The sequence below is a fragment of the Schistocerca serialis genome, chromosome 6 (genome assembly GCF_023864345.2).
Source record: "Schistocerca serialis cubense isolate TAMUIC-IGC-003099 chromosome 6, iqSchSeri2.2, whole genome shotgun sequence".
NCBI classification, from domain to species: Eukaryota; Metazoa; Arthropoda; class Insecta; order Orthoptera; family Acrididae; genus Schistocerca; species Schistocerca serialis.
In genome coordinates, this window is record NC_064643.1 from 648,891,562 (window position 1) to 648,918,360 (window position 26,799).

A 26,799-nucleotide genomic window follows, 5' to 3' on the forward strand; every position below is an offset into this window, starting at 1 on the left:
GTTGGTGAGAGGGATAGGTTGCAGAACATTGAAAGGGCCACACCTATTTGTGAGGATGAGGGGAGACCAAGACTATGGGGGAGGTGTCAAAATGAGCAGACCAAGATCATGGGGGAGGTGTCAAAGTGAGCAGGAGGTTGGTCAGGGTTGTACACTGGTAAGCACGGTGCTAGAGCCTCAGTAGTCCAGGAATGATCAAGACAGAGGTTTTTTAAAAAAAAAAAAAAAAAAAAAAAAAAAAAAAAAAAAAAAAAAAAAAGTGCAATTAATGACTGGGAGGAGAGGGGGAGTGTGTGGAGAGGGTAGACATAAATACATACCATAAAGTAAAACAAAAACACAATGAAAAAAACAAATAACCAAAGAAGACATTAATAATAATGTAAATCATTTAGCAGTAAGGGAGACCACTCACAAAGTATTAACTACTATTAATTAATGTTTCTCCTGAAAAGCAAAGAGTGAATTATCAGGTGGCATATTATGACAACAAACTTTTACAAAAACCTTGCATACAGCAGATGTATTAAAATGACCACACTTTAGTGTAGTCAAACAAGAACTTTAGCACAGTCGTCACAACCACCATCAAAACTAGCAGGAGAAGAGTTGTTACCAAGCATATGCAAGCTAAAAATAATAAAATCAAAATGAAACACACAAATAACTTGGTTATTGCTGATAGTACAATTAGTTTATGAAAAACACAATTTATTATCAAGAAATTCCTAATCCTTGATAAGTTTAACTACAGTCAACAAATTATTTTTAAGTAAATTAATTTGCTTAATATTTTTCTCCTCAGTGCTCAGTATGGGTGCCATGCAGGCTAAGATGGGCAGGAAAAAGCTCTTACCAGTACCAACCCACATACAGAGAAAGTACCACACTAGACATACATAATCTGTATGTCTGTAGTTCTAGATGCAGATGCATGGATGAGATTTTCCAGAATAGTGCTGAAGAACTATAATTCCCAATGCAAAGGGTGGCTTACAAAACATCCACCTGACTACTTCTTGTGTACTGCCAGTCAGTCTGGAACCCTTCACATGTATGACTGAGAATATCAAAAGAAAAGTGGTGCACTGTGTCATATTTGCTTATTAAACACAAGACTGTTATTTGGATGCTCATCTAATTGCAATGACAGCCTTTAAAAGAAGGTGTTGTGCATCACAGAGAGATTTACTTTTAAAATTCTGTTAGTGTGCAAACCAAGAATAGTAAAGCAACATTTTACTTGCTTCCACATGTGATGGGTAGCTTGTAGAGTATAGATGTGGGACAACCACAACTGCTCAGCAACTAATTGCAGTGCCAATTTCTAAGAGGGGTCGGAAAGGTTGTAGCTAAAGTAACTTTACCTTTCACCTTATCATATAATGACTTCAAAACACCAAAAACTAAATATCCGACAATTTTTCAATTCATATCTTAGTCTTTCTGGTTTTGTTCTTCTTCAGTTGAACAACACATGTTTCTGCTTCATAATGTTAATCATAATTTATTTCAGTGTCCTCAAAAATTTTACTTTTGGCAACACCTGATCACTGTCTGATCTTTGGACATCTTTCTCACTTTTCTCAGCCACGTTTCTACCTCTGGTAGACTACGTACACAATGAAATTTACATCTGCACTTGTACTCTGCAAGGTAGGGCGTGGTAGAGGGTACACTAATATTACTACCACTTCCTCCCTTTCCTCCTCCATTCACAAATTCCAAGTGAGAACAACAACTGTCACTAAGCCTCTGTACGAGCTCTAATTTTAAATGATTTTGCCACTGTATAAGGAGCAGTCAAATAAAAATCAAACATCCACCGGTACCACTGAAAAGTAATCACCACAAGTGATAAGACATGTATCCCACTGGGAGACAAGATGACCAATTCCTGTTCATCAAATGTGGTCAGCCGCTGACGGATCAACAACCGCATCCACTCTTGCATTTCCTCATCCGACTGAAACAGATGTTCACGCACGTCTTTCTTCAGTCGCTAACAATCACACGGTAAATGACCTGAGCTGTGTGGAGGGTGTTGCAGAGTTTCCTAATCAAATTACTGAAGCACAGTCTTTGTATGATTGGCAGTGAGGGGCCAGCATTGTAGTACAATACAATCATACCATCTGATAGCATTCATGGGCATTGCAGCTTTATGGTGCATTGCAATTTCTGCAAAGTGCCTTCACAGCACTGCACACTAACTGTGGTTCCACGCTTGAGGAACCTGAGCAGCACAGGGGTCCTGCAGTCAAAGTTGCACGATAATGTCTGCCCTCATACCCTCAATCAGAAAAATGCTACACTTCAGCAACTCTGTATCTGCCTCTACATCTACATTTACACTCCGCAAACCAGTGTGAAGTGCATGACATGTACCACTTATTAGGGTTCCATGTGGAGCATGGGAAGAATGATCGCAGGGTTGCCACATGTTTCCCGAAGTGAAATCCCTTGATATTTCCCTGATTCTCGGACAAGGTTTAGCATTTTTCCCTGACTAATTCTGGGATCTCAAAGGTAAGCAAAGACGTAAGTTGACAAAATAATGTATGGACTTCTGTATTTCTCCCACGTGTGAGCAAAAAATCTTGTACTATCACCACCATCTTTCGCAATGAACTGTTTTTAGATGGAGAAAGCAAGCCATATGGTAGCTGTGTTTCATTAAGACCACTGCCATTATTTTAATTCAATAAAACACACTGGGTGAAAGAAACACACATTTCGCACGAAAGATTTAAAATACCAATATAAAAAATAACCTCAGAAAAAAAGGCCTCTTGAAGTAAGTGTATAAGGCACTATAGGTGACTGCCAATAAAATGTTGGTTTTACTATGTTCGTTATTGTCAGTTATTACCCACTGTGATATGTATATTATTTTACAGGTATTGTGTGATTTTTCTTTCGAGAAATATATGAGTACATAGCATAAACAATGCCAGTGACTGCTACAATTTTCTTCTTCTTATCGTCCATACTTTCTAATATATAAGCTACTTTTGAAGTACCAAAATGTACAACAATAAATAAAATGTGTATATAATGACGCACTGTACAATGTACTTGCTGTAAGACAGTCACAATTCCTGAAATCCGTCACCTGAGGCCTCTGGCCTGCCTAGGAACACCTCGGTCCTGTGTCCATGGATAAACCATGAAAATCCACTGCATTATGCCACACAAAGACAGATCCGATGTATGGGCAGATCTATGAGACTATATCTGACAATGGGCTTCAGAGCGGCAGGCCCGTTCCGTTAGGGATACTCAAAGAAATGGCCTGCAGTTTTGGCCCATTGCGGAAATCCACTCGTGAGGCCAGCTATTTGTGTGTCACAGAAGCCATGTTGATGAAAGGAGACTGCAGTGATCAATCCATGCAATAGATAACTTGCGCAAATACTCTGAGAATCAGTACTAATAGGGATAGGTTGCAACTCACTAAATTTTTGGTCACAGTCTTTGACAGAAAACGAGAGCACACACATATTCACACACAACTCATGCAAACATGACCACCGTCTCTGGCCGCTGCATCAACAATCTCTGAGAATCAGATCCAAAACCACTCCTCATGATTCCCTGCCTCTCGTTGGCAGCTGCTAAGCTAGTGGCAAGAAGTGGTGGCAGCACTCACTGCAGGCTGAGAGGAGTGGTACGAATTCCCTGATGTTTCACTGACACATTTCAAAATGGCTCTGAGCACTATGGGACTTAACATCTGTGGTCATCAGTCCCCTAGAACTTAGAACTACTTAAACCTAACTAACCCAAGGACATCACACACAACCATGCCCGAGGCAGGATTCGAACCTGCGACCGTAGCAGTCACGCGGTTCCGGAACTGACACATTTGAAATTCCCTGATTTCCAGAACTTGTGGCATCACTGGACTGAATGCCTCTGTGCGTGCTGTAATTATTCTGCTCTTGTCCTCACAATTGCGATGTTAGTGATAGGTAGGGGGTTGTATTATACACTCCTGGAAATGGAAAAAAGAACACATTGACACCGGTGTGTCAGACCCACCATACTTGCTCCGGACACTGCGAGAGGGCTGTACAAGCAATGATCACACGCACGGCACAGCGAACACACCAGGAACCGCGGTGTTGGCCGTCGAATGGCGCTAGCTGCGCAGCATTTGTGCACCGCCGCCGTCAGTGTCAGCCAGTTTGCCGTGGCATACGGAGCTCCATCGCAGTCTTTAACACTGGTAGCATGCCGCGACAGCGTGGACGTGAACCGTATGTGCAGTTGACGGACTTTGAGCGAGGGCGTATAGTGGGCATGCGGGGGGCCGGGTGGACGTACCGCCGAATTGCTCAACACGTGGGGCGTGAGGTCTCCATAGTACATGGATGTTGTCGCCAGTGGTCGGCGGAAGGTGCACGTGCCCGTCGACCTGGGACCGGACCGCAGCGACGCACGGATGCACGCCAAGACCGTAGGATCCTACGCAGTGCCGTAGGGGACCGCACCGCCACTTCGCAGCAAATTAGGGACACTGTTGCTCCTGGGGTATCGGCGAGGACCATTCGCAACCGTCTCCATGAAGCTGGGCTACAGTCCCGCACACCGTTAGGCCGTCTTCCGCTCACGCCCCAACATCGTGCAGCCCGCCTCCAGTGGTGTCGCGACAGGCGTGAATGGAGGGACGAATGGAGACGTGTCGTCTTCAGCGATGAGAGTCGCTTCTGCCTTGGTGCCAATGATGGTCGTATGCGTGTTTGGCGCCGTGCAGGTGAGCGCCACAATCAGGACTGCATACGACCGAGGCACACAGGGCCAACACCCGGCATCATGGTGTGGGGAGCGATCTACTACACTGGCCGTACACCACTGGTGATCGTCGAGGGGACACTGAATAGTGCACGGTACATCCAAACCGTCATCGAACCCATCGTTCTACCATTCCTAGACCGGCAAGGGAACTTGCTGTTCCAACAGGACAATGCACGTCCGCATGTATCCCGTGCCACCCAACGTGCTCTAGAAGGTGTAAGTCAACTACCCTGGCCAGCAAGATCTGCGGATCTGTCCCCCATTGAGCATGTTTGGGACTGGATGAAGCGTCGTCTCACGCGGTCCGCACGTCCATCACGAACGCTGGTCCAACTGAGGCGCCAGGTGGAAATGGCATGGCAAGCCGTTCCATAGGACTACATCCAGCATCTCTACGATCGTCTCCATGGGAGAATAGCAGCCCGCATTGCTGCGAAAGGTGGATATACACTGTACTAGTGCCGACATTGTGCATGCTCTGTTGCCTGTGTCTATGTGCCTGTGGTTCTGTCAGTGTGATCATGTGATGTATCTGACCCCAGGAATGTGTCAATAAAGTTTCCCCTTCCTGGGACAATGAATTCACGGTGTTCTTATTTCAATTTCCAGGAGTGTATTTCTGGAGTCATCATTAGAGTCGCTATTTGGTAGGGTAACACTCCTTCATCCTCTCTACAGCCCAGATCATTCACCATATGGTTTTCTCACTGACGGTGAAGAAAGACCTATATGGGCATTGGTTTCGGTCGGACGAGGAAGTACAAGAGTGGGTGTGGTTGTGGATCAGTCAGTGGCTGACCACGTTCTACAGAACAGGAATTGATTGCCTTGTCTCCCAATGGGATAAACATCTTAACATGTGAGGTGATCACTTTTGACTAGAGCCATTCCATGGTCTTGTTGTGGCAGGTGTTCAGTTTCATTTGACTTCCCCTCACAGATATTTTCAAAGATGTACATGAGCTATAGTAATGTGTTACATGACTCTTCTTGGAATTTATACTTAGAATTTTAACACTAAACTTTCCATGATGCATAACATCTACCTTATAGTCTGCCATCAGAATCTGATGCACAACTCCATAACACTCAAGCACTTACTTTATGATCTTATTTGGATCTTCGCTAGCTCTTCTATTGATCCCAATCAATAAGTGTCCCAGACTGATGAGCAACATTCAAGAATTTGTTACATATGAATCTCCACAATGTAATATAGCACAGGAGACTATATTAATTTGTATCAGTAATGTAGGAAGTAACTGCTGATGTGTCAACAATGCAGGAACATATGAATGCAACTGACACTGCATTCCAGTGTCACTTCTGTGCAAGCTCGCTTGTGTGAACTTTCAAAGACTGTTGTCTTGACCTGGCATGTTCTTTGTTTAGTGTAAGACTCTCTCTGTAGTGTGTCTCTCATGAATATTCGAAGGAAAGCTCCTCTGCTCTTATGCAGTTGTTTAGTGGCACATGATACAGAATTGTGTGGTGAAAAAGTAGTAATAAAAAATAACAGGTGTATTTGTATAGGTGCTTCTATTGTTAATCAACAGATGAGTCCTCCAAATTCAAGTGACAACTACTACAAATCATCTTCCTGTGTGCAACATTCCGCTAATTCTGTACTGTGATATCGGATGACAAAGTTAAGTCTGATTGGGAACTAAGATGTCCTATTATTCAATCTTGCTCATCTTACTATTTCAGCACATTTGAAAACCTCTTCCGATCAAACTTCATTTCTCGAAGAGTTGCAGGTAGTGCTGGAAGTTAAACTTGGTGTATACGTGGACAAGGAAAAAAATTCCCAGATTTTTCTCGAATTTCCTAGTTAAAAATACGCTTTTCCCTGGGTGAAAACATTTATTTCCCCTGGCGAAAGTACAGTTTTTTCCAGGTGAAAATATGCTTTCTTCATGTTAAGTGACAGTGTACTTTGCCTCATAACTGTAAAACTTATCAGTCCTTTGAATGGTAAAGATTTTTGTACCAGCATAAAACTTCCCGGCACTTTAGGAAAACAGGCCAAGCGGAAAAAACCCACTTTTTTTTTAAATACCTTTGATGAGCAGCAACTGGTACGCTGCATGTTTTCTTGCAATGTGTTTTTGTCGGCCAGTCATAGCTCACATCACGTAATCTTGTTAGCCAATGACAATAGATATTCAGAGCATAGAACACGTGGTGTATAGCTACAAGAAAAGCTAAGCTTTCACATATAATACTGGTCTTTTTGTGTGTGTTACCCTGTAAGATATATCAAACAGAAATGTGCCAGTAAAATTTTATATAACGATGTCGATGTCAATGTCTGATCTTCCGGCCTGAAATTTTTCTCAGTGGCTGGTCTTCAAAGTGTTAAGTGAGAGTCAAATGCTCCACAATTTAAGAAATTCATCACACATTTTCACGCGTCTTATAATTTATCTTGCATAAATGGAAATTTACTTTGATGGCCTTCAAAACCACCATTTGCAATATTTTTTCCGCAGCCAGTTAGAACTGCAAACTAGAACAATGGAAAATTCCTGAAATTCTAAAAAATTCCCTGTTTTTCCCAGTTTTCTCCTGGATGGAAAAATTCCTAGGTTTTTCCTGGATTTTCCAGTTGTCCCGAGGGATATACAGCCTGTTAAAAGAGTACAAAATCAACATCCAATTGTAAAAATACATACAATGCTTCTGATAATCAATGTATTGTATATTGTATTGTACTCTTGGGTACAGTGATCATTAACCGTAAAATTGTTTTAACATTCAAAGCATCACAATCATATGGAAAATCATCAAGTCGACATGTGGTCTTTCTTATTTAACAGATTCCAATTGATTGAATGTGTAACAAGTTTTCTCTTCTCCATATAACATCGTAAGTATTGTAACAGTTGCTCTTCCTACCCTGTACCCATCCATTTCATGATACATGTGCACAAATAAAACATATATCTGAACAGTGAATTATCCAATTCATTACGAAAACAACTGCAATATCATGAAAAGGATAAACTGCAATCACCGTATAGAGGCTATGTTGAGTCACAATCAAGCACTATAAAAAGAATGCTAAACATGGGAGGTTTCAGCCTAAAGGCCTTCTTGTAAAACAGACCACACACACACACACACACACACGCACACACATAGGGGTGGCTTGGGGACAGTAAAGTGCTGCCTGTGCGAACATACAGGGATTGGGTGGGGACATGAAGGTGCAGTTGGGAGGGAGCGGAAAAGGAGAGAAGTAGAGGGGGGAAAAAAACTGTAGGTGCATCGATGGAATAGAAGTCTTTGCAGTGCTGGAGTGGGAACATGGAAAGGGATAGGTGGGTGATGAACAAGAACTGATGAAGATTGAGGCCTGGGGGTTTACAGGAACACAGGATATATTGGGGGAGTTCCCATCTGCACAATTCAAAAAAAGGTGGTCTTGACAGGAAGGATCCACATGTCGCAGACTGTGAAGCAGTTAATGAAGTGAAGGATGTTGTGGAGAGAAAAAGATTTTCTGTGCCTCATCTATTCAGTCACCCACCACCTTTCAAAGTCCTACTGTCTGGCCACAGAAGAGCATTCCCTTCATGACTCAGTACCTGACAGAACTGGAGGAACTGAATCACATTCTCATATTCTCTACCAGGGTTTTGATTTCTTCTTGTGGTGCCCTGAAATGAGGAATACCCTACCCACTACCCTTTCCATCCCTTTCACAGTGGTATTTGTTGCCCACTGAAACATGCAGTATCTCCATATGTCCCTATTCCACCCCTGTTCCCAGTCCCTTATTCCATAGCTCATAGCCCTGTAATACACCTAGATGCAAGACCTGTCCCACACTTCCTCCAGTCCAGTCAGGAGCACCACCTATCCCATCAAGAGCAGGGCTACCTGTGAAATCAGTCATATGGTCTACAAGCTGTGCTGCATTCTATGTGGGTATGACAACCAGCAAACTGTCTGTCTGCATGAATGCCCACTGACAAACTGTGGCCAAGAGACAGCTGCAACAAACAGTTGCCGAACATGTTGCCCATTACAACACTTTTGACAATGACTGTCTCGCAGCCTGCAACATTGGATACTTCCTCCAGTCCAATCAGAAGTATCACCTATCCTATCAAAGGCAGGGCTACCTGTGAAACCAGTCATGTGATCTACACGCTAAGCTGCCACCACTGTGCTGCATTCTATGTGTGTGCAACAACCAACAAGCTGTCTTTCCAGCTCTTCTTAACTGCACAAGTGGGAACTCTCCCTGCAATATATCACACATTCCCGTAACCTTCCTTGAGCCAACCTTCTCCAATACTAAAAAGCCTTCTATTCCACAATGCACTCAACGTCTTCCCTCCTCTACTTATCTCCTTTTCTCTCTCATCCCTGTATGCTCCCACAGGCAGCACTTAACCGTTCCCTAACCCTAACTTGCTATTCCTCCCCCTCCCCACCCCAGCCGCCTCCTTACCCTCACTACCCAGATTGCTTCTCGCATCATGCAAAGTTGCTCACAGTCCAATCCCGTGGCCAGAGACGGAGGTCGTGTGTGTCTGTGTTGTCTACTTTAGAAGAAGGTCTTTTGGCCGGGGTGCAGTCTTTTTTGTTGTTCCTGTCGGCGACTCAACATCTCCTCTATATGTTGAGTGACTATCTATCCTTTTCATAATACTGTCATTATTCCATTCTCAATTTTTCATAGACAGAAAATAAAAATTGGTTCGAAAAATGTTTTTCCCCTTCTTCCTGGCTCTACAGCTGTTGACGGGCTTTGGCCTACTCTAGAACATCATTCCATTCATTCCTGTCCAGTGTCTTGTGTCTCCAACCTCTAACACCAATAACATTCCAATTTTCATATATGTCATCCACGTATTGATGTGTTAGTCCTCCCCTCTTTCTTCGTCCCACTGGATTTTGCACTGGTGCTATTTTTGTTAGGTTCTCATGTTCCATGTGAAAAACACAGCCGACCCATTTTGGGCAGTTTATGTTTATTTTAATGAACTTCATGTTTTTAATAGCTTTATATAATCTGTAAAGTTCAGAATTATATCATCTACGCCACGCTCCATCTTCATTAGTTGCTCCACTGATGTTGCACGTCACCTTTCTTTCAAAACATTAGCTCTTCACACTGATGTGTCAGTGTCCTCCAGTTTTCTCAGCCATATGTTTATACTGGATGTATTAAAGTTTTATACAGCTGACACTTCGTTCTTCTGGACAGAGTTCTGGAGTTACGTTGTGGGGCCAGCCCATAATAGTATTTATTATCTAGGTGAATAAGCTGCTTTATTTCCATACTAATATCATTCTACGAGGTCACCAAGAGATTCTATTTGTGCCTCGTCAGTTTCTTTTAGTTCCAGTCATATTGGTCACATGATTTGGATTTACGATGTCCATTTCCAGTCCCATTTCTGTTGCTCCTGCCACCAGTGACCTATATGTTTCTTTAGCAGCCAATTCTGTTCTTGCAATAATATCCACGTCGTCTGCACAAGTCGGAAATGCACCATTTTATTATATATTGTGCCTCTTGGGTTGATTTGAGCTGTCCTTATAATCTTCTGTAGTACTACGTGAAACGCATACATTAGAGTGCACCCCCTTGCCTCAGTTCATAGTTAATTTCAAACTTGCTGTGTTGAAGCTGCACATTTTAGCGATTTTGATCGAGATAGACTTCTGCTGCAGTGTTCTTTTTCGGCATGCCAGTGAAGAAGTGTGCACAGGATCATCTAAGTGAAAAATATGTGCAATATACATGTTTGTTTATATATAAAAGCAACTTAGGAATTTTCCCTCGTGTGAGACCGCATGTACAAGATCGCATGGCAATTTAAAGTTCTAGATTCACATATTTTACTGTTCACATCACTTTTTCTGCATAATCTTTCACTGATTGCATCCATTTCTATTGTGATATATTGTGAAATTTTGTACAAATGCAAAGGCCATGACAAACTAGTAATATTATCGTAAGTTATAGGCTTAAACTAAATTGCGCGCTTTTAGAATTTGAGAACAGTAAGTAGGCCTATCCTCATTCAAAACAATCATTCTCTAATTTCACTGCACAATTATGTGAGAAATACGTTAGTTTCAGAATTTTCAGTTGCTTCCAAAACTATATTTTCGTAAGTTATCAATATGAGTGTTTTGGATACGTAATTTATAGAGTAGCAAATCAGTGTTTGTGGTATACAGTTCAGCCAATGAATAATACAGCACCCATGAATTTCATTGTAAATCAATGCAAATAAAAAACGCATTTTTGAGAATTTTCGGAAGCTAGCTTGTACTTCGCATAATCCATTAGCAATTTGTAACAAATTGACTTCTGCGATTTAGTACTGTAGCAGATTTTCTGACTAAAATATTGTGTTATGCCTAGTTTTCCCTTAAAGAGGAGCAGCCCTAAATATCGTCTGCATTCATTGTAAATTAACTCTGTTTTCATGTTTCTAAAAGCTAAAGTTAACATCAAAACATTTTAGGAAAGTAGTAATTTTTACACAGGTTTTTGTGTTGCCTTAATAGAAATCTCATTTTGTGTATCTGCTTTAATTCTCATAGGGAATTAGCAATTTTTTAGTTCAACAGATTAAAAGATAATCAGACGGTTTAATTGAAGGTTACTTGTTCACTGCCTTGTAATACATTGCACCAACCAAAATGCAGCCCAACTGTGAATATTGCTCTCAATGATGGAATAAGTTGGTTGACATTCGTAAGCAACTGGAAATCGCCCTCACTGCTGTCAAACCATTGGCAGCTGCTGCAAATCGGTGTGTTGGAGAGTTCCTGAGAGTCGTGCACCTGTGTACCTCTACCAGAGGTACTTCAGGTACTACCCTCTTCTGTGGATCCTGTCTCCTATGCAGAAAGTACAGGGTCTGTCATTATCTGTCTACGTGACTGCAAGTGGTATCTCAATGGTAGATCTTGGCATCCTGTACAAGGAGGATGGGGACCAGGGAGGACTCAGGGAGTTCTACCAATTCCTCTAACCAACAAGCCTGGGGTGCTGTATTTCACTGAAACTGAGCCAGCAGGACTCAATTCACCTGTTCTGGGTAATCCTGTTTTGCCCAGTGTCAGTAGGAGTACAGCGAATGTTGGTACCCCTTAGGGAAAGGGGAGCAATGGACAGGAAAGGACACCATGTGCACTCAATGTATATGCATGGGGGCCTCATTCAACATGTTGAAGAGGCTATTCCAGCAGTCACTGCGGGAACAGGGAGTAACAAACTGCAGATTGTGGCGCACGTTGGAACAAAAGGTGCCCCTGGCCTGTACTATAATGTCATTCTTGGGTCATTCCAGCGACTGGCAGAGAAGGATGAGAAGACCAACTTCGCGTGTAGAGTTGCATTAGCCCCAGAACAGATCACGGCCCTTTGGTTCTGAGTCAAATGGAAGCACTGAACCCGAGACTTAGAACATTCTGTGACAAGCTAGGTTGCGACTACCTGGGCCTGTGCCATACAATTGAGAACTGTATGGTCCCCCTAAATAGGTCAGGTGTGCACTACATATCAGAGGCTGTTACTCAGGTAGCTGATTGTGGGTGGGGTGCACACAAGAGTTTTATACATTAGGTGACTCTCCATCCAATTGAGATAATGACAGCTGTAGCACACCCAGAAGTATCAGTGTCAGATCAAAAGAAATGCCTCCCACAGGTGAGAGTATTAAAATCCTAATGGTAAAATGACAGAGCATTTGCAACAAAGAGTCAAAGTTTGAAGAGATTATGAAACGCAGTGAAGCTGACATAATACTAGGTGCAAAAAGCTGGCTGAAACCTGAAACTGATTGAATTAAGTGTATATCAAAAGGATAGGCAAATGGGAAATAGATGTGTATTTGACACAGCAGATAAGAAATTCAAACACAGCAATAGAAATTGAAGCTGCATATGATATTGTTTGGGCAAGACTCAGTATCAGGGATGGCCAAAAAACGATAATTGGATTCTTTTATCGCCCACCAGACTTACCACCTGAGGTAACCGAAAGCTTTAGAGAGAACCTGAGTTCGTTTACACTAAGTTCCCCAATTATACTGTAATCAGCAGTGGAGACTTTAATCGTCCAACAATTAACTGGGAAAATTACAGTTTTGTTAGTGGTGGGCATGATAAAGACAGCCTGTGAAACTTCACTAAATGCCTTCTCGGAAAGCTACCTATGGTTAGGAACCACACTCATGATGGAAATATATTGGATCTAATGGCAACAAATGGACCTGAACTCTTTGAGGATGTCCACATCAGAAAAGGTATCAGTGACCATGACACAGTTGTTGCAACAATGATTACTAAAGTGCAAAGGGCAGCTAAAACAAGCAGAAAGATATTTATGTTCAGTAAACTAGATAAAAAATCAGTAGTGTGATATATCAGTGAGGAACTAGAAACTTTCAGCACTGGGTAAAAAAAGTAGTTGACCATGCACTGGATAGATATGTACCCAGTAGTATGGTTCATAATGGGAGGGAAACGCCATGGTATACAGTCACTGTAAAGATCACCTTCATGGTATACAGTCACTGTAAAGAAACTGAGATTACTGCACAATAGGTTTAAAACAAAGAGTAGGGCTATAGATAGAGATACGATGAATGAAACATGTTTGGCTGTCACGAGAGCAATGCGCGATGCCTTCAATGAGTACTGTAGCAGAATATTGTCAAGTGATCGTTCACAGAACCCAATGAAATTCAGTTTGTATGTGAAGGCTGTTAGTGGCACCAAAGTTACATTCCGTTCATCATAAGAATAAACCTGATGTAAACAAATACAAACGAGATGATTGGTCAGAAGCCGTAGCACACGTATGCTGGTGTTGTTACACTCTTGGAAGTATGTCCTATTTACGTATAAGATATATTATTACTAAGTCATGTTAAATGAAATTTTAAGATATTCAAATGTATTAACAGCCATCAATGTTTTTCTTAATCACACTTTAGCTATGTAGTTTTGATTTCAAAAATTGTGTACAGTCACAACCCCTGCACTATTGCTCTCCGATTGTCGTGCTATTAATGAACAGTACGATAACGGCTTTGGCTGCTTCCAGTTCCGTAGTGAAAGACGCACGTGGAACATGGTTAAAAAAATGCTGAGAAATAGCTTGCTCTTAATGTTTTTCATAAATTTACAGTGAAAATCGGCTTTGAAGTTTTCTGATGAAGCGTATTACATACAGTTGAGACACAAATACACGTTGAATGTTTAGCGGAATCAACAGTGTAATAGATTGATAATTTACTACAATTCATGGTTCCCTGGTTCGAATCTTTTTTTAGTCTTCTTCTTCTTTTTTCCCCTCTCATTGAATTTGAAATGCCTACATCTCGTAATTGCAAAATTCATCATCATTTTTTATGAATAATGCACATCTTATTGTTTCTAATTACATATTGCATGCAAAATTCCAGTTTTCATTTCAAATATAAATTCTTAATTATCAATATTTTATGAAAGATTGTTAATAAAAGTTGCTCGAATTAAGAAAACATAACAATTTAATTTTTAAGGCAAAAATGAAAAACCAAATACTCTTTATTTGGACTATGTCTATCGGTTTCTATCACAGGTGTAGATAAGTGACTTAGAAACATCAAAAACAATCATTTTCACAATGTCAAGCACACCGTATGAATGCTGCATTTTTACATTTGCCACTGTGCCATTACAATTTAAACCCAACAGAACTGACCTGGAGCCAAGTTACGGGATTTACCCCACGAAGTAACAACACTGTTAAGCAGCCAGGCATGCTGGAACTAATGCATGCAGGTTTTACACCTGTCGCTGCCAAATGCTGGCAGGATATAGAATGGCTCATCATAAAAGAGGAGGAGAAAATGTAGCACCTGGTTGGCTTTGTGGATTCTGTTGTTGATAGCTTCATTATCAATGTAGCAGGTGACATTTCCAGAACTGCAGTATGCAGTATGCTTTCACATCACACACGGCTTGCTCAGAAAAATATTCTGTGTTAAGTTAGAAATTTTCATCACTCTTGCTTTGTAGTTAGAATACTATGTCAAGTGAGAATGAGAGCATTTTATGCTTTCCGTCTGGTCACCTAAGAAGCGTGCGGTAGTTCTGGAGTTTAGCTGAATATTATTTCATTCTCTTTAAAAAAATTAAATGACATTTGAAGCTGTATTGTTTCTTTGCTCGTCTCTTTTTATGTCTGAACTGCAAGTGCTCACATCATTGCAGGTTAGTTGGACTTACGGCTGGCCAGTGCTGTCCAAGTTTAATGTGCTAGTAAAGCTGTTTCCCGCATTATCGCTCAGTCTACGTGCATGTAAATCAGCATGAAAAGTATCCTTATGATCGTACTTGACTTCACTGCTCACAGCTTGGCTTCTGCTCCACGTGAAACAGAATCCAATGAAATTCAAGCAAACATGTAAGAATACACGGTGTAATGTTTACATCAGGTTTATACTTATGATGAATAGAGTAATGAGACAGGAACTGAAACTGACAATAGAAAACAAAAGCTGAAATGCTAAACTTCATTTTCAAATGTTCCTTTACAAACAAAAACCAAGGAGAATTACCCCAATTTAATCCTGGCACCACTGGAAAGATGAATGAAATACGTGTTAGTGTCATTGGTATTGAGAAACAGCTGAAATCATTACAACTGAACAAAGCTCCAGGCCCAATGGAATCCCTGTCAAATTCTATACTTAATTTGCAGCAGAGTTAGCCCCACTCCTAACTATAATCTATCATAGATTCCTTGAACAATATTCTTGACAACGGTTTGTTATAGACTCTTAACACGTATTCAGGGCTCAAACATAATAAGATATCTTGAAGAGAATGACCTCCTCAATGCCAACGAGTATGAATTTCGAAAACATCAATCTTGTGGAACCCAACTCACACCAAATGGAATACCAATTCAGTTTTGCAGAGTACTCTATGGCATTGGCCCCTTACTTAGCTTGCCTTTATTGTGAATCACTTGCCCAGTGAAAAGCCCCAAGCAACTGAAAAAAGTGAAGGTGACTCCCAGGTATAAGTAGTGTAAAAGAATGTACCCGCAAAATTACAGAACAATATCCTTAGCATCGGTTTACTGCAGAATTCTAGAACATATACTGAGTTTGAACATAATAAATTTCCTCGAGACTGAACAGCTTTCATCCACGAATCAGTGTGGTTTTAGAAAGCATCACTCACATGAATCACAGCTTGCCCTGTTCTCACATGATATATGTACGTCTACATGACTACACTGCAAGTAACACTTAAGGGCCTGGCAGAGAGTTCATCGAACCACCGAACTAGGGATGAAGGGCAACAGGCAGATTCCATAATCCTAGATTTCCAAAAACCATTTGACAGAGTACCCAACTGAGGACTGTTACTGAAGAAACAAGTATATGGAATAGGATCAGGTGTGCGAGTGGCTCAAAGACTTCTTAAGTAATAGAAACCATTATGTTGACCTCAACAGCGAGTGTTCATCAGAGACAAGGGTATCTTCAGGAGTGCACAAGGGAAGAGCGATAGGACCGCTATTATTTTCTGTATACGTAAATGATCTGGCGGACAGGATGGGCAGCAATCTGCAGTTGTTTGCTAATGATGCTGTGGTATTCTGGAAGGTGCTGAAGATAAGTGACTGTAGGATGATACAAGATGACTCAGACAAAATTTCTAGTTGGTGTGATGAATGGCAGCTGGCTCCAAACGTAGAAAAATGTAAGTTGGTGCAGCTGAGTAAGAAAAACAAACCCGTAATGTCCAGATACAGCATTAGTAGTACAGCAGTATAAACATCTGGATGTTACATTGCAAAGTAACATGAAATGCAACGAGCATATAAGGACTGTGGTACACAAGGCGAATGGTCAACATAGGTTTCTTGGGAGAATTTTAGAGAAGTGTGGTTCATTTGTAAAGGAGACTGCATATAGACTGCTAGTGTTACATTTTATTGAGGACTGTCTGAGTGTTTGTGATCTGCACTAGGTCGGATTAAAGGAAGACACTGAAGAAATTTAATTTTTTTACCTGTGGGTTCGAACAACATGCAAGTATTACAGAGATGCTTCAGGAACACAATGGAAATCCCTGGAGGGAAACAGACATTCTTTCAGTGGAACCCTATTGATAAAATTTGGAGAACTGGGATGCAGAACGCTTCTACTGCTACAACATGCATTTCACAGAAGGACCAGGGAGATAAGATACAAGAAATTAGGGCTCATGTGGAGGCATACGGGGAGTCGGTTTTCAATCACTCTATCTGCTAGTGGAACAGGAAAGGAAACGACTAATATTGGTACAAGGTATCCCCTGCCATGGATCGTACAGTGGCTTATGGAGTATGTATGTACCCCCATGAACCATGGACCTTGCCGTTGGTGGGGAGGCTTGCATGCCTCAGCGATACAGATGGCCGTACCATAGGTGCAACCACAACGGAGGGGTATCTGTTGAGAGGCCAGACAAACGTGGGGTTCCTGAAGAGGGGCAGCAGCCTTTTCAGTAGTTGCAAGGGCAACAGTTTGAATGATTGACTGATCTGGCCCTGGCCTTGCAACACTAACCAAAACGGCCTTGCTGTGCTGGTACTGCGAACGGCTGAAAGCAAGGGGAAACTACAGCCGTAATTTTTCCTGAGGGCATGCAGCTTTACTGTATGGTTAAATGATGGTGGCGTCCTCTTGGGTAAAATAGTCCCCCATTTGGATCTCTGGGCGGGGACTACTCAAGAGGACGTCGTTATCAGGAGAAAGAAAATTGGCGTTCTACAGATTAGTGCGTGGAATTTAAGATCCCTTAATCGGGCAGGTAGGTTACAAAATTTAAAAAGGGAAATGGATAGGTTGAAGTTAGATATAGTGGGAATTAGTGAAGTTTGGTGGCAGGAGGAACAAGACTTTTGGTCAGGTGAATACAGGGTTATAAACACAAAATTAAATAGGGGTAATGCGGGAGTAGGTTTAATAATGAATAAAAAAAATAGGAGTACGGATAAGCTACTACAAACAGCATAGTGAACGCATTATTGTGGCCAAGATAGACACAAAGCCCACGCCTACTACAGTAGTACAAGTTTATATGCCAACTAGCTCTGCAGATGACGAAGAAATTGAAGAAATGTATGATGAAATAAAAGAAATTATTCAGATAGTGAAGGGAGATAAAAATTTAATAGTCATGGGTGACTGGAATTCGGTAGTAGGAAAAGGGAGAGAAGGAAACGTAGTAGGTGAATATGGATTGAGGCTAAAAAATGAAAGAGGAGGCCTGATAGAATTTTGCACAGAGCACAACTTAATCATAGCTAACACTTGGTTCAAGAATCATCAAAGAAGGTTATATACATGGAAGAATCCTGGAGATACTGGAAGGTATCAGATAGATTATATAATGGTAAGACAGAGATTTAGGAACCAGGTTTTAAATTGTAAGACATTTCCAGGGGCAGATGTGGACTCTGACCACAATCTATTGGTTATGAACTGTAGATCAACTTATGAACTGAAGAAACTGCAAAAAAGTGGGAATTTAAGGAGATGGGGCCTGGATAAACTGACTAAACCAGAGGTTGTACAGAGTTTCAGGGAGAGCATAAGCGAACAATTGACAGGAATGGGGGAAAGAATTACAGCAGAAGAAGAATGGGTAGCTCTGAAGGATGAAGTAGTGAAGGAAGCAGAGGCTCAAGTAGGTAAAAAGACGAGGGCTAGCAGAAATCCTTGGGTAACAGAATAAATATTGAATTTAATTGATGAAAGGAGAACATATAAAAACGCAGTAAATGAAAGCAGGCAAAAAGGAATACAAACATCTCAAAAATGAGATCAACAGGAAGTGCAAAATGGCTAAGCAGGGATGGCTACAGGACAAATGTAAGGATGTAGAGGCTTATCTCACTAGGGGTAAGATAGATACTGCCTACAGGAAAATTAAAGAGACCTTTGGAGAAAAGAGAACCACTTGTATGAATATCAAGAGCTCAGGTGGAAACCCAGTTCTAAGCAAAGAAGGCAAAGCAGAAAGGTGGAAGGAGTATATAGAGGGTCTATACAAGGGCGATGTACTTGACGACAATATTATGGAAATGGAAGAGGATGTAGATGAAGATGAAATGGGAGATACGATACTGCGTATAGAGTTTGACAGAGCACTGAAAGACCTGAGTCGAAACAAGGCCTCGGGAGTAGACAACATTCCATTGGAACTACTGATGGCCTTGGGAGAGCCAGTCCTGACAAAACTCTACCATCTGGTGAGCAAGATGTATGAGACAGGCGAAATACCCTCAGACTTCAAGAAGAATTATAATAATTCCAATCCCAAAGAAAGCAGATGTTGACAAATGTGAAAATTACCGAACTATCAGTTTAATAAGTCACAGCTGCAAAATACTAACGCGAATTCTTTACAGACGAATGGGAAAACTGGTAGAAGCCGACCTCAGGGAAGATCAGTTTGGATTCCGCAGAAATGTTGGAACATGTGAGGCAATACTGACCCTACGACTTATCTTAGAAAATAGATTAAGGAAAGGCAAAGCTATGTTTCTAGCATTTGTAGATTTAGAGAAGGCTTCTGACAATGTTGATTGGAATACTCTGTTTCAAATTCTGAAGGTGGCAGGGGTAAAATACAAGGAGTGAAAGCCTATTACAATTTGTACAGAAACCAGATGGAAGTTATAAGAGTCGAGGGGCATGAAAGGGAAGCAGCGATTGGGAAGGGAGTGAGACATGGTTGTAACCTGTCCCCGATGTTATTCAATCTGTATATTGAGCAAGCAGTAAAGGAAACAAAAGAAAAATACAGAGTAGGTATTAAAGTCCATGGAGAAGAAATAAAAACATTGAGGTTCGCCGATGACATTGTAATTCTGTCAGAGACAGCAAAGGACTTGGAAGAGCAGTTGAACATAATGGACGGTGTTTTGAAAGGAGGATATAAGATGAACATCAACAAAAGCAAAACAAGGATAATGGAATGTAGTCTAATTAAGTCGGGTGATGCTGAGGGAATTAGATTAGGAAATGAGACACTTAAAGTAGTAAAGGAGTTTTGCTATTTGGGGAGCAAAATAACTGATGATGGTCGAAGTAGAGAGGATATAAAATGCAGACTGGCAATGGCAAGGAAAGCGTTTCTGAAGAAGAGAAATTTGTTAACATCGAGTATAGATTTAAGTGCCAGGAAGTCGTTTCTGAAAGTATTTGTATGGAGTGTAGCCATGTATGGAAGTGAAACATGGACGATAAATAGTTTGGACAAGAAGAGAATAGAAGCTTTCGAAATGTGGTGCTACAGAAGAATGCTGAAGATTAGATGGGTAGATCACATAACTAATGAGGAGGTATTGAATAGAATTGGGGAGAAGAGGAGTTTGTGGTACAACTTGACGAGAAGAAGGGACCGGTTGGTAGGACATGTTCTGAGGCATCAAGGGATCACAAATTTAGCATTGGAGGGTAAAAATCGTAGAGGGAGACCAAGAGATGAATACACTAAGCAGATTCAGAAGGATGTAGGTTGCAGTAGGTACTGGGAGATGAAGAAGCTTGCACAGGATAGAGTAGCATGGAGAGCTGCATCAAACCAGTCTCAGGACTGAAAACAACAACAACAACAACAACATGTAGAGGTAGATGTAGATAGTCATACGATACTACGTGTTTTTCATTTTGTGAAGTGCAAAGTTTTACATTTCTGATCATTTAAAGCAAGTTTCCGATCACTGCACCATTTTGTAATATTATCAAGACCTGTTTGAAAATTTGTGTACCTCTTTTCAAACAGTGCTTCACTGTATATAACTGCATCAGCAGCAGATTATGCAAGTCAAGTGGCGCCAACTAAAAAGACTTGCAATAAAGCGGCCGAATCCCGAAGGGGTTATCCTGGCCAATAAATGCCATATGATAATTTCATATCAGAGAAGATTTTAATCATCCAACAATTAACTGGGAAAATTACAGTTTTTTTAGTGGTGGGTGTGATAACACATCTTGTGATGCATTACTAAATGCCTTCTCCAGAAACTACCTATATAAGATAGTTAGGAACCCTACTCACGATGGAAATATATAGGATCTAATGGCAACTAACAGACCTGAACTCTTTGAGGATGTCCACATCGAAATTGGTATCAGTGACCAAGACGCGGTGATGGCAACAATGATTACCAAAGTACAAAGGACAACTAAAATAAGCAGCAAGATAGACATGTTCAGTAAACTAGAAGAAAAATCAGTAATGTCATATTTCACTGCGAAACTTCAAACTTTCAGCACAGGTCAGAAGTATGTGGAGGAATTCTGGCTCAAGTTTAAAACAATAGTTGACCACACACTGGATAGATATGTACCCAGTAGCCCAGTAGAACAGTTCATAATGGGAGGGAACCTCCATGGTTTGCAGTCACTGTAAAAAAAACACATTAATAATAACAATAAAAAATAAAAAACCCAGACATTATGCATAGTAGGTGTAAAATGAAGCTTATAGCTATAGATAGAGAGATGCTGAAAGAAACTCGTTTCAGTGTTAAGAGAGCAATTTGTGATGTCTAGAGAGCAATGCATGATGCCTTCAATCACTACTGTAGTGGAGTACTGTCAAATGATCTTTCATGTAACCCAAAGAAATTCTGGTCACATGTAAGGCTGTTAGTGGCGCCAAAGTTTGTGTCCAGTCCCTAGAAAGGAGACAGGAACTGAAATTGACGGTAGCAAAGCAAAAGCTGAAATGCTTAACTCCATTTTAAAATGATCCTTTACAAAGTAAAACATCCGGCGTTCCCTGTGGAAGTGTTATAGGCTCTCTATTGTTCCTGTTCTATATTAACGATATAGAAGACAATCTTAGTAGCCATCTTACAATTGTCTGCAGATGATGCAGTCATTTACCATCTTGTAAAGTCATCAGATGACCAAAACAAATTGCAAAATGATGTAGATAAGATATCTGTATGATGCGAAAAGTGGCAATTGACCCTGAATAAAGAAAAGTGTGAAGTTATTTAAAGGAGTACTAAAAGAAATCCACTAAATTTCAATTACATGATAATTCACACAACTCTGAATGCTGTAAATTCAACTAAATACTTAGAGATTGCAGTTACAAATAACCTAAATTGGAACAATCACATGGATAATGTTGTAGGTAGAGCTAACCAAAGACTGCAATTCATTGGCAGAACACTTAGAAGATACAACAGGTCTACTAAAGAGACTGCTTACACCATACCTGTCCGCCCTATTCTGGAGTATTGCTGTATGATGTGGGATCGGCATCAGGAGGAACTGACGGATGACATCGAGAAAGTACGAAGAAGGATGGCTCGTTTTGTATTATCACAAAATAGGGGAGATAGTGAATTCGAGTGGCAATCATTAAAACAAAGGTAATTTTCGTTGTGACAGGATCTTCTCATGAAATTTCAATCACCTGTTTTCCCCTCCGATTGCGAAAACATTGTGCTGGCACCCACCTACATAGCGAGAAATGGTCAGCACGATAAAATCAGAGAAATCAGGGCTTGCACAGAAAAATTTAAGGGCTGCTTTTTCCTGCACGCTGTTTGCGAGTGGAACGGTAGAGAGACAACTTGAAGGTGGTTCATTGAACCATCTGCCAGGCACTTTATTGTGAACAGCAGAGTAATAATGCAGATGAAGATAGAAAACTCAGGACAATTGCCCCAATTTAATCCTCGTATCACTGAAAAAATGAATGAAATAAGTGGGGTTGAGAAACAGCTGAAATCATTAAAAGTAACCAAAGCTCCAGGCCCCGATGGAATCCCAGTCAGATTCTATACTGTATTTGTGACTGAGTTAGCCTCTCTTCCAACTACAAGCTATCATAGATCCCTCGAACAAAAATTATGCTCAGTTCTTGGAAAAAGGCACAGGTCACACCCATGTACAAGACGGGCAGTAGAAGGGATCCACAAAATTACTGTCCAGTATGCTTGACAGAACATATTCTGAGCTCATACATAATGAGGTATGTTGAACATAATGAGCTCCTCAATGCCAATTAGCATGGATTTCGAAAACATCCATCATGTGAAACCCAACTCGTACTTTTCTCACATGACATGCTGAAAGCTTTGGATCAAGCCAACCAGGTAGATGCAGTATACCTTGATTTCTGAAAAGTATTTGACTCAGTACTGCATATATGCTTATTGTCAAAGTATGATCATATGGCGTATCAAGTGAAATTTGTGACTGGCTTGAAGACTTTTTGGTAGGGAGACACAACATGTTACCTTGGATGGATAGTGACCATCAAATGTAGAGGTAGCTTCGGGTGTGTCTCAGGGAATTGTGCTGGGACCCCTACTGTTACTGTTGTACATAATAACCTTACAGGTAATATTAATAACCTTGCAGACAATATTAATAGTAAAATCAGGATTTTTGCAATGAGGCAGTAGTTTATAATGAAGTACTACCTGATAGAAGCTGCATAAATATTGAGTCAGATCTTGACAAGATTTCAAAGTGGTACAGAGATTGGCAACTTGCATTAAATGTTCCCAAATGTAAAATTTTGCACTTTACAAAGTGAAAAAACATGGTATCCTATGACTATAATATCAATCAGTCACTGTTGGCATTGGACAACTCATACAAATACCTGGGTGCAACTCTTTGCAGGGAGATGAAATGGAATGACCACATAGGTTCAGGCATGGGTAAAGCAGGTGGCAGACTTCAGTTTATTGTTGGAATACTGGGGAAGTGCAATCAATCTACTAAGGAGATTGCTTACAAATCACTCACATGACCAGTTCCAGAATATTGCTCAAGGGTGTCATATCTGTACCAGATAGGACTAACAGGGGTTATTGAGTGTATACAGCGAAGGGCAGCATGAATGGTCACAAGTTGGTTTAATCTGTGGAAGAGTGTCACAGTGATACTGAATGAGCTGAAGGGGAAGGCTCTTGAAGACAGCTATAAACTATCCTGAGAAAGTCTATTAACAAAGTTTCAAGAAGGGGCTTTAAATGATTACTCTGGCAATACACTACACCCACCTACATATCGCTCACATAGGAATCGTGAGGATAAGTTCAGAATAATTACTGCACACACACACACACACACACACACACACACACACACACACACAGGCTTTCAAACAAACTTTCTTCCCGCACTTCATATGTAAATGGAACAGGAAGAAACCCTAATAACTGGTACAATGGGGTGTACCCTCTGCCATTCACCTCACAGTTATTTGCACAGTAGAGGTAGAGATGTAGATATAAGTTTCTTTATATCTGAAATATATGGCGTTTTTCTATATTGTATTCCCTTGTTCTTTTATTTATTTTTTTCAATATTTGCCTCTGGTTGGATATTTGGTCAACTGTTGATTCACCAGATTCACAGCGTGTCTGACATCTTCCAATTGCTTTTTCAGCAAAAGGTTTTGCATGGGTCACAGCACAGATGAGAATATTTTAAATGCAGTGTTCAATAATGTAATTTCCCCAAGTTTGCACAATACATTGCTTCAACAAACTGATATGTGTCACTACATGTGGCATTCTCAAAACATGATCTACATATGTGGATGGATAAGGCGGTGTACAAAGATCGTTGAACAACTGCGTTGTAAATAAATTTTTTTTATAGATAAATATTTTATCGAGATTCTGGTATCTGCATTTCCTAGAACTACTTTACAAGGTCATGTAGTGGCAGTTACTCCTAGGTATTTTGTAGTTGTTACTGTTTCCAGTGATACATGGAGACTCACATAAGGATCCTGGAAACTTATTCAGCTAATTTTTCTCTCAAACTCAATAGTTGTGTTAAAAATTATGGCAAGTCATTTTAATTAAAAATAAGGTAAATACTTGTCCAAGTTTTCCTTTAGTCGTTTGAGGTAAGGGTGTAAAGGATGAGCCAGACAGTAGGGGATTTTACTTTATTATATGAGCTTTCAAACGATAACTTCATTTTTCCATTACGGCCAAGCCATGGCCAGCAGTGTTAGCTGCCTGTAAATTCTTTCGTCCCACGGTTTAGTAACAGAAAGTGCTTACAAGGTAACACCGCCCCAGGCGTTGCTTAGCAGGTAACGCTCTGGAAAGATCCATTGCCACTTCCGCGGGTTTCTCGGTCCCAACCAATCAGGGCGGAGGAAGCTGTGTGGTGCGTCAAATATACCTGGCCGCCCGTCGCCGGGCCTGCTCTCTTGGACACGCGCCATGTAGCAGTGTAGACGTTCCCGCTTCTCCTGGTGCTGCGGCACTGTGGACTTGGTTTTGACAGACACCAACTTTCATTAGTTTTGCGAACTATGTTTCACCAAACTCTACGCTCTGCCTCACCCTCACCTCCCTAGACCTGGCTATGTGATCCCTTTTTAACATGCTTTCACCAATAAATGGCCTTTATGTAAATATTATCCTAATTATTCCCGACACCCACCGCCTTCCCATACGCCCATCCTGTACAACTGGTGTCAGAAGTGCGGATCCGTTCCCATAGCAACTTTGTCGCTACATTGAATTCTTTCCGGCAAGATGCCATGAACTTCGCGCATGGAATGCTCCAACTGGCTGCCACATTTGCTACACGCAGGTCGTGGCTGTGCCAGTAAACACGCACAGGGCACGCACTGCAGTGAGGCAGCCCACACTAGTCAGCCACGTGAGCCGGACGCCGCCGCGCTGCCCGTTGCCTGAGTTCGAGGGGCGTGCACTGTGCGACTGGCTCGGCTGCCGACTTCCACTGCCACGCCAGGGGCCTGCTGCCCTGTGCGGCTCATCGCCAGCCAGACGCCATCGCGACAGCCACTGTCGGCACACCGCCGTGCCGCCCACCGCTGTCGCTGCCACGCCAGAGGGCTGCCACCATTGCAAAGCGGCCGAGCCAGCGCCATGCGCCGCCAAACACATTTGCCGCCGCCTGAGGGTCCGGATGCCGGTGCTGCCTGCCGGCTGCCACTCCATCACGTCGTGCTGCCACCAACGTGTTGCACCAACTCCACTACTATGTAGGCTGCCTTGATGCTTTCAACATTAACTTCTTCGATCATCCGCTGCTGGATTAGGAAACTTTGTGGCCGTCCCTTTTTGTCACAAATACTTTTTTTGGTCACTACTGTTCCTCAAATTTGTAAATATGCCGATGGGAACACGAGTGACAGAACAGGATACTCCCGCAGAGGCACCTGCCGTGCAAGACCCACTCGAGGCCATAAATGCACAAATGCGCCAATTATTCGCACAAAATCAGGAGCTACTTGAACAAAACTGCGTCTTGAAACAGACTCCGGAAGCTCTGCATCTGTAGCTAACACCACCCCTGTAACAAATGCTCAAACAGTGGCAACTGACACTGATTCTATCTCTAATGCAAATGCCACAATTGCTCCTAGCATGGCAACTGCAAGCAATTTCCCTGTGGCCGAGTTCATTCCCCCCTTTTCTGGGAAGTCCCATGAAATTGTGGCTATGTTCCTACAAAATATTTGCGATGTGGGTCGCACTTGTGCCTGGCCAGATGATCTATTGGTCAATGTAGCCAGACTGCAGGCCATACTAACAATGTTTTCCCCCACAAAGTCACTATTTTCTCACCAAATGTGCGGCCACCGCCGCTAGATCCAACATGATATGTAATCAGCTGGAAAAGTCCTGAGTGAGGTAAGAGAATTAATTGATGGAAAACACCGTTGTTACTATAAATTTATTTAAGTTTTGTATGTTAGTTATAAGCAGACATAAGAATTGGCAACCACTGGTACTTGATAATTAATGATGTCACATGTTAATGGAAGTGATTGAAGTTTTGTAATCATTTTGTCTTGTGTCATTTAACATCTCCAGTAATGCTATCGTAGAGGACGAGTATTAAAAACACAAATGTTCTTCAACCATGGAATTAAGGGGAAAGTTGTCCTTGCCAATAAAACACGCTGAATTAAGATTCAGTTAATCTTGTA

At 41.4% G+C, this 26,799-nt stretch overlaps 1 protein-coding gene across 3 annotated transcripts in view; it reads right to left on the reverse strand.

Moving 5' to 3' along the window:
* LOC126484609 (low-density lipoprotein receptor-related protein 3-like) overlaps nucleotides 1-26,799 on the reverse strand; it is a 112,215-nt gene that overhangs the window by 11,840 nt on the left and 73,576 nt on the right. The window lies entirely within an intron of this gene.